This window comes from Mesocricetus auratus, unplaced genomic scaffold, assembly GCF_017639785.1.
Source record: "Mesocricetus auratus isolate SY011 unplaced genomic scaffold, BCM_Maur_2.0 Super-Scaffold_100030, whole genome shotgun sequence".
Lineage (NCBI taxonomy): Eukaryota > Metazoa > Chordata > Mammalia > Rodentia > Cricetidae > Mesocricetus > Mesocricetus auratus.
Window position 1 is genome coordinate 1 of NW_024429211.1, and position 9,851 is coordinate 9,851.

At 41.3% G+C, this 9,851-nt stretch overlaps 1 pseudogene; it reads left to right on the forward strand.

The window, feature by feature from the left end:
- The first annotated feature begins 8,981 nt into the window (after positions 1–8,981).
- LOC121134794 lies at positions 8,982–9,576 on the forward strand (annotated as a pseudogene).
- Positions 9,577–9,851: the final 275 nt, after the last annotated feature.

Below are 9,851 nucleotides of genomic sequence, written 5' to 3' on the forward strand. Positions count from 1 at the left end.
TTAGGGTTAGGAGTTAAGGTTAGGGTTAGGGTTAGGAGTTAGGGTTAAGGTTAAGGTTAGGGTTAGGGTTAAGGTTAAGGTTAGGTTAAAGGTTAAAGTTAAGGTTAAGGTTAAGGTTAGGGTTAGGGTTAAAGGTTAAGGTTAAGGTTAGGGTTAAGAGTTAAAGTTAAAGTTAAGGTTAAGGTTAAGGTTAAGGTTAAGGTTAAGGTTAAGGTTAAGGTTAGGGTTAAGTTAGGGTTAAAGGTTAAGGTTAAGGTTAAGGTTAAGGTTAAGGTTAGGGTTAAGGTTAGGGTTAAGGTTAAAGATTAAAGAGTTAGAGGTTAAAGGTTCAAAGGATTAAGGTTAGGTTAGGTTAAGGTTAGGTTAAGGTTAGGGTTAGGGTTAGGGTTAGGTTAGGGTTAGGGTTAGGGTTAGGGTTAGGGTTAGGGTTAGGGTTAGGGTTAGGGTTAGGGTTAGGGTTAGGGTTAGGGTTAGGGTTAGGGTTAGGGATTAAGGTTAGGGTTAGGGTTAAGGTTAGGGTTAGTTATGTAAATAAAATGAAAAAAAAGTTAAAGAGTAGATAATTGTGCTGAGAAATACACACACCCACACCCACACCCCCACAAACACACACAGAGTTATTCTATCTGACACCCAGGAACTCTTAATCTCTTTCTTTATTTCTTCCTTAAACAATGTGATGCAATTAAACATTTTTCTGATTGCTTCTGTTAGCTTCAATAGATTTTTGCCTTCTGTTGGGGAGAAGCTTCCATCATAAATAAATATTTATACCTTCTTAATTTTAAGAGAGGTCTAATATTATTCATGTCATCCTATATCTAATACATACTAGATTCACACTCATATGTCCTCATGATCTTGGAACCTTGGCTTCTTCTCTTGAGTATAGAGTATGATTTGTCCCTTTCCATTTTATGAGCTTTGTGAGTGCAAATACTTCCTCACATTATAAGTAGTAAATATTCTATTGAGTATCCAGACTGTGGTCACCAAAGTTTTTCAAATTTAAGGATTTCTAGAGATGGAAATTCAGAGACAGTAGCCTTTGTAAATATTTCAGGTGATTTTGAGCAAGTGGGGGTGAAAGGTACAAAATTAAAAATAAATTAATTTTTTCAAAATTTAACTTTGTTAAATAAACCAAAAAATTATTGATACATGGAAATATGAGTCTCTTCCTAATCCACCGGTTTTAAAAAGTATTACAACTCATCATAGAAGTACATTCTTATAGTTATCTTCACTCTGAGAGCTGACACAGCTTTTTGCAACTAGATGGTAGACATCCACTAAAAAACCAGAAGTCTACACTGAAAGCCAAAGTACATGATGGAAGTTGAAAAATGTTTAATTGCATCACACATTGTTCAAGGAAGAAATAAAGAAAGAGATGAAGAGTTCCTGGGTGTCAGAGAGAATGACTCTGCAATCTATGGGAACTTGGAAAACAGATCAGTTTTTATTTCTGGCATACAAACGGACTCTGGGGTCCCATTCCACAAGGATGGATGCTCTCTCAGCCTGGGTACATGGAGGAGGACCTAGGCCCTGCCTGGGAAGATATGGCAGACTCTCTTATGGAAGGCCTTAAGCTCCCTGGGGATTGGAGGGGAGATTGAGTGGGCTGGGAGGTCGGGGAGACTTGTGGGCCAGTTAATTAAAAAAATACAAAAACATAATAAAGCACCCTATGGACACTAAAACCCAGGAGGAAAGGACAAGCATGGTAAAGCAACTTATGTAAGACTGTGACTGCACCACACAATTATACTCTGTGACATCACTATAGGGCAATATGACATCACAATTATACATCATTACATCACTATTACTGCACTGTGAGATCAAAAGTATACACTGTGACATCAGTATGCTGCACTATGACAACACAATTATCCACTGTGACATCACAATACTACACTGTGGCATCACTATGCTGCACTATGACATCACAATTATACACTGTGACATCATTATATGGCACTGTAACTTCACAATTATACACTGTGACATCACTATAATGCAGTATGACATCACAATCACACAATGTGACAACACAATAGTGCACTATGTCATCACAACTGTACATTGTGACATCACAAAAATACATTATGACATCACAATTACACACCATGACATCACTATAGTGCAATGTGACATCACAATTATACACTGTGATATCACCATACAGAAGTATGAAACACAATTATACAATGTAACATCACTATATTGCACAATGACATCACAATCATACACTAAACAATGTGACATCACTATACTGCACTTTGTCATCACCATTTTACATTGTGACATCACTATAGTACACTATGACACCACAATTATACACTGTGATATCACTAAACTGCACTATGACATCACAATTATACATTGTGACATCACTATACTGCATTATGACATTAAAATTATACACTGTTACATCACTATAGTGCACTATGACATCACAATTCCACACTAGAGTACACTATGACATCACAACAATACATTTTGACATCACTATTCTGAACTATGAATCACAATTATACACTGTGAAGTCACTATAGTGCCCTGTGACATCACAATTATACACTGTGACATCACCATAGTACACAGTGACATCACGATTATACATTGTGACATTACATTTCTGCACTGTGACATCACAATTATACAATGTGATATCACTATACTACATAATGACATCACAATTATACACTGTGATATCACTATAATGCACTACGATATCACAATCATACACTATAGTGCACTATGACATCACACTATAGTGCACTGTTGCATCAAACTATACATTGTGACATCACTTTTCTGCCCTAGGAAACACAATTTTACACTGTGACATCACTATACTGCACAGTGACATCACAAATATATCTTGTGACATCACTATTGTGCACTGTGACATCACAATTATACACTGAGACATCACTATACTGCACTATGACATCCCAATTATCCATTGTGACATAACAGTACTGCACTATGACATCACAATTATACACTGTGACATCACTAAAGTGCACTATGACATCACAATTACACAATGTGACATCACTATAATGCACTACGATATCACAATTATACACTATAGTGCACTATGACATCACAACTTACATTGTGACATCACTATTCAGCACTATGAAACACAATTATACACGGTGACATCACTATACTGCATTATGACATCACAATTATATACTGTTTCATCACTATTCTGCACTATGAAATATACTTATACACAGTGAAGTCACTAGGTGAACAGCGACATCACAATTATACAATGTTACATCACTATATTTCACTATGAAATCACAATTATACACTGTGACATCACAATTACACACTGTGACATCACTGAAATATATTATGACATCAAATTTGCACACCTTGGCATCACTATGTTGCAATATAACATCACAATTATACACTGTGACATCACTCTGGTGCACTATGACCACAAATATACACAGTGATATCACTATAGTAAATTATGACGTATATTGTGACATAACGATTGTGCATTGTGACATCACAATTGTGTACTTTAACATCACAATATACCTTGTGACATAACTATAGTGCAATACCATCACAGATATATATTCTGAAATAACCATACTGTACTGTGACATCACAAATATACAGTGTGACATCAACATAGTGCACTGTGACATCACAATTACACAATGTGATATCACTATAGTACAGTCTGACATCAAAATTATACACAGAGATATCACTATGCTACACTATGATATCACAATTATACCTTGTGACATAACTATAGTGTAATACCATCACAGTTATATATTCTGACATAACTATACTGCACTATAACAATTATAAACTGTGACATCACTATACTGCACTATGATATCACAATTATTCATTGGGACATAACAGTACTGCACTATGACATCAAAATTATACACTGTGACATCACTAAAGTGCACTATGACAACACCATTATACACTGTGACATCACTATAGTGTACAGTGTCATCACAATTTCAAAGTGTTACATCACTATAGTGCACTATGACATCACTATTATACACTAAAATAGCACTATGATATCACAACTATATATTGTGACATCATTATACTGCACTGTGACATCACTATTATACATAATGGTATCAATATACTGCACTACAACATCACAATTACGTATCATGACATCACTATAGTGCACTATCACATCACAATTATGCATTGTGCCATCACTATAGTGTACTGTGTCATCACAATTATACACTTTGACATCACTATACTACAATATGAAACACAATTATACACTGTGACATCACTATAATGCACTGTGACATCACAAATATACATTGTGACATCACAATAGTGCACTGTGATATCACAATTATACATCGTGAAATCTCTATAGTAAGTCTGGCCACCTGACTGCAGGCAATTTACAGCCCTTGTCCCTGAGCACCCAGGGTACCAGGCATATTGTAAAAATTTGCCACCACTAGGTGTCACCATACAACCCTCTAAATCTGATCGATTGTCCATGGTGACTCTTGCACTAAGGTGGCGGGTGCCCCATTCAGGAGGGTCCTCCTATGCTCATGGTCTGTGGGCAAGCAGATGGTGGGCAACAAATGGACAGCAGGGCAAGGATCTCACCCACCGCCTTGCACAAGGGGCCCAAAAGCCACCGGTCGTTATTATGCTGGCCGAGACATAGTGAAGTTTGGCCTGGACTCGGGCCTACTCCCATCAGCCGACCACTAAAGTGAAAGGAAGGAAAGAAAAAGGAAAATAAAACAAACAAGGAGGAAATGACTTGTTATCATGCTGGCCACCCTGGGATACAGTGAAATCAGGGATGGCCAGCCGACCCCTTCAGACTAAGAAAGCAAAAGTATGACAGGATGCTATGAAAAAGGGGCGAATCACTCTCTAAGATGGAGGCTCAGGTCACAGAGTGTCACTGGCCAGCCAGTTACAAGACCACACAGATGTGAGACTTGCTTAGTGGGACTGAGGGAGGGAGGGAGGCAGCAATGTCATGTCTGCACCATTTCAGTCTCCTTTTAAAAAACATTTTACCACATTCCTCAGAGTTGTGTGGTGTCCCCTCCCCCAACCCACCTTAGTTTGCTCCTTGAATCAATTAGACACCCCTCCCCTACTTCCATTGTGCTTAAGAAGAAAGAATGCACGGCCTAGGTTAGTAAATAAAAGAAATCAGACAGATACCTATCTCACTGCACAAAATCTAACTCTAAATATGAAATCTTCCACACTGGAGCAGTGAGCCTGATTTTAATCAGGCAGGCCAGTAGGCAGATGAAACTCCAACATACACACACACACACACACACACAAGAAATAATAAAGTGCCAGGCAAATACTAAAAATCGAAAAGGAAATATTAAAAAAATATGATCGGCCTGGTCCACAAGAGGAGCTCCAGGCCAGGACACCTAGGCAGGTTTTTTTACACAGAGAAAAGCATGCAAAAAAAAACAAACAAACAAAAATAGAAAAATCCAACACCTTTCTTCATCTCAGCACTTGGGAGGCAGAAGTAGGCAGATGTCATTGAGTTTGAGGCCAGCCAAAAAAGTGAGCTAGCAGCGGTGGTGGCACATGCCTTTAATCCCAGCACTCGGGAGGCAGAGACAGGCCGATCGCTGTGAGTTCGAGGCTGGGCTGGACCGACAGCCTCCAAAACAATATAGAGAAACCCTGTCTCGTAAAAACAAAACAAAAAAAAGTGAGCTAGCTCCAGCCAGCATTGTTACACAAAGAAAATGTGTCTGGAAAACCAGAAAACAAACAAGAATAAAAAAAACCATCATCTTAAATCCCAGCACTTGGAAAACAAAAATAGGCAGATCTCAGAGGGTTTGAGGCCAGCCTGCTCTACAAAGTGAGGTCCAGGACACCCTGGGTTGGTTGTTATGCAGTGAAAAATCTGTCTTGAAAAAAAATCAAAAACATAACAACAAAAAAATATCTGGCATGCCTTCATGATCAAAGTTGTACAGCCAAGAGGACTAGAGTGACATGTGCCTATCAAATAAAATAAAAGCTAGAATCTTATAGCTTCATTAAAGATGAGACTCTTAAAGCGAATATCACCATAAGTCGAGAAACACCTGAACCAATTCGCCTGGAGATAAAAAGGTGTACAGTGAACTCTTACTCTTATCCATGCCCTCAGAGTGTCCTCGGGTATTTAGGGAACACGTAAAATAAAGCGTGGTAGTTAAGGAACACCTAAAATAAAGCTTTTCTGTTCTCAACAACCATTCCTTTCTGCTCAGAGGACATCTGGACTTTTGAAAGTTTTGTTTTTGTTTCAGGTAAGTAGCAAAAGTATGACAGGAAGATGTGAAACACAGGCGAATCACTCTCTAGGAGGGAGGCTAAGGTCACAGAGTGGCACTGATCAGCAGGTTACAAGACCACATAGGGCTGGTTCAGAAGGCTGGATGTGAGTGGGAGAGAGGGAGGAAAGAAGGGAGGGTGAGAAGGTATTCACTTTGGAGCCAGGTTAACTGTCAAACTGCCACAAGCAGATATGTCAGAGGTCCTGGCAGCTGAGAGATGGGGCTTCACAGAAGTTAGTTTCCAGAAATACACCTACAGTTGGACCATTAGCAACTTCTGTTCTATCCTAGGGGAAATGAGGGAAGCCATTGAAAGCCCAAAATTCTCCTCCTGGGACAAAAACAGATGGAGTTTGAAAATACACCCGAACGGGATGGATGAAGAAAGCAAAGGATACTTGTCATTTTACCTAACCTTGCTTAGCTGCCCAAGGAGACTAGTGTGGGTCAAGTTCCAGTTTTTGATCATTGATTCCGAAGGAGAGAAAACACAAGGCATGAAGAGCCTAAGATTCTTCAGGTTCCAACAAAATCAACAGTGGGGTTTCAGAAAGGTCATCCTTCAAGATTTCCTCTTGTCCCAGGAGCCTTGGATGCTCAAAGACAATGAACTCAGCCTAAGATGCAAGGTGACTGTGGCCCAAGATTCCTTAGGCTTCTCTGACAAGACCACGATGCCCGGGATCAAGGATCCAAGGTGAACTCTGGCAGATGAACTAGGAGAGCTGTGGGAGAATTCCTTCTTCACAGACTGGTGCCTGGTGGTAGCTGGCCAGGAATTCCATGCTCACAAGACCATCTTAGCAGCTCGCTCTCCAGTTTTCAGAGCCATGTTTGAACATGACATGGAGGAGAGCAGAACAAACTGCATTGAGATCCATGACCTGGAGCATCAAGGCTTCAGGGCAATGATGGGCTTCATATACACCGGGAAGTCATTGGATCTCCACAGCGTGGCAGATGTACTGCTTGCAGAGGCCACACTCTCTGGTGAGAGACTATAAATGGGCATGGAGAGAGGAAGGTCTTCCTCTTTGCCAGTTGGCCCTTGCCTTGCAGGAAGTCCCTCCCTTCACTGGCAAGAGCAACTATTTCTCCTGAATTCCAGAATATACTGAAGACCAGTGAAAAGGTTTGACTTTCTGGACTGAGTAAGTACTGAGGTCTTGTACTTTCTCTTCACAGCTAGATATTTTGAGGCTATCAGGCCTACAGCCCTAAGTCATTGTAAGGAATCCCCTTTCTTCATATGGTCAGAGTTTCTTTCTAACTGTTCTGTTTCTCCAGTGAAACCTGGTACAACCTTTATTTATATGAGAGCATTAAGTGCTCCAAACCATCCAATAGTTGAGTAAAATTGTAAAAGTAGTTACTTGTTGACCTAAGATTCAATCTAGAAAAGGAAACAGTGTAGTGATGAGATTGCAGCTATGCCTAAAAGCTCAATCAGTCTTCTCTGAATCTAACATTGAAATCTGGATAAAAAATTTCAGAGAGTCCCAAGTCTCCAGCCCCAAAGAGTTGGGATACAGAGGAAAGGAGAAAACAAAATTCTAAATATATGTCTGCAGTGATACATAGTTTGCCATTTCTGAAGCCACTGGTGATCAAAAGAGCAAAGCAACCATACGGCTTAGCCAGTGAATCCAGGCAGACACGTTTCCTCTGAGTACTCGTGGGACAATGGCAGGTGGACATCTGTGTGTTCAAGTGTACCCAGGGCCACAGTAGATTGAAACACCAAACAGAGTAACAGAGTTCATGCCCTTGATCACAGCAATAGAGTGGTATAAACGATTAGAGCAGTGTCTTTCAGTAGTCAGGCTCAAGATGATCTCCAGTTAGGCTGAGGAGAGGTAGCAGTGTGATGCTGGGGAGAGCACATGGAGCCTGAGGTAGAGGCAAGAGCTAGTGGCTTGGCTGCTTTGCTTGCCTGACCTTCAGATTGATGTTGAGACCCAATAGAAGTCTCTGGTCTTTTATATTTTTGTTACTTTTATATATAATTGGGACCGCCAAGTTGAAGAAGAAAACGCCCTTCCTATTCATTTTGAAGCCAGGTTAACTGTCCAACTACCACTAGCAGATTTGTCAGAGGACCTGGCAGCCAAGAGTTGGGGTTTCACAGAAATCAGTTTGCAGAAATTCACCTACAGTTGGACCATCGGCCAATTCTGTTCTATCCTGCCGGAAAAGAGGGAAGCCATTGAAAGCCCAACCTTCTCCTCGGAAGCCAGGGACAAAACTAGATGGAGTTTGAAAATACACCCGAACGGGATGGATGACAAAAGCAAGGGCTATTTGTCAGTTTACCTAACATTGCTCAGCTGCCCAAGGAGACCGGTGTGGGCAAAGTTCCAGTTTTGGATCATCGATTACGAAGGAGAGAAAACACAAGGCATGAAGAGCCCAAGATCCTTCAGATTCCAGCAAAATCAGCAATGAAGATTCAGAAAGTTCATCCTTTGAGATTTCCTCTTGTCCCAGGAGCCTTGGCTGCTCGAAGACAATGAACTCAGCCTAAGATGCAAGGTGACTGTGGCCCAAGATTCCTTAGGCTTCTCTGACAAAACCATGATGCCCGTGATCAAGGATCCAGGGTGAACTCTGGCAGATGAACTAGGAGAGCTGTTCCTTCTTCACAGACTGATGCCTGGTGTTAGCTGGCCAGGAATTCCATGCTCACAAGACCATCTTAGCAGCTCGCTCTCCAGTTTTCAGAGCCATGTTTGGACATGACATGGAGGAGAGCAGAACAAACCGCATTGAGATCCACGATCTGGAGCCTCAAGGCTTCAGGGCAATGATGGCTTAATTTATACTGCGAAGGCATCAGATCTCCACAGCATGGCAGATATTCTGCTTGCAGCTGCCCACAAGTATGGCCTGGAGCGTTTGAAGGTCATGAGCGAGGAATCCCTCTACAAGGACCACTCCGTGGAGACTGCTGCTCACACTCTCGTCCTGGCTGACCTCCACATTTCAGGGCAGCTGAAACCCCAGGCGCTGGATTTCATTACAGCTCATGCTTCTGAAGTCTCTGAAACTTCAACCTGGAAGACAATGGTGGGCTCATATCCCCACTTGCTGGCTGAAGCATACAGCTCCCTGGCTTCTGCTCACTGCTCTTTACCAGAGCCCCCTCCCAAACACCTCAAGCAATCTTAGGATCCTCTCAGCTCCTACCTACAGGTGCATTCAATAAGCAGCAGCCAGCATTGTTTCCAAGGACACCTGGGTAGACTATGTGACACTGTAGCATTTTCAGAGAACCTATGGAAAGACAGCATGGGAGCTCAGGCCTTTAATCCCCCTGGAGAAGTGTTGAATGTCAGTTTTGGGTTGGGAGAGCACTGTGTTCTGGGATTCGCTACCCAGATACTGTACTGGTTTGCATTCACTGCATTGAGTCTGATACTGGGTAATCAGTGGGGTTGTTGGCCTCAAGCATATCTCAACAGGGTTTCTTTTGAG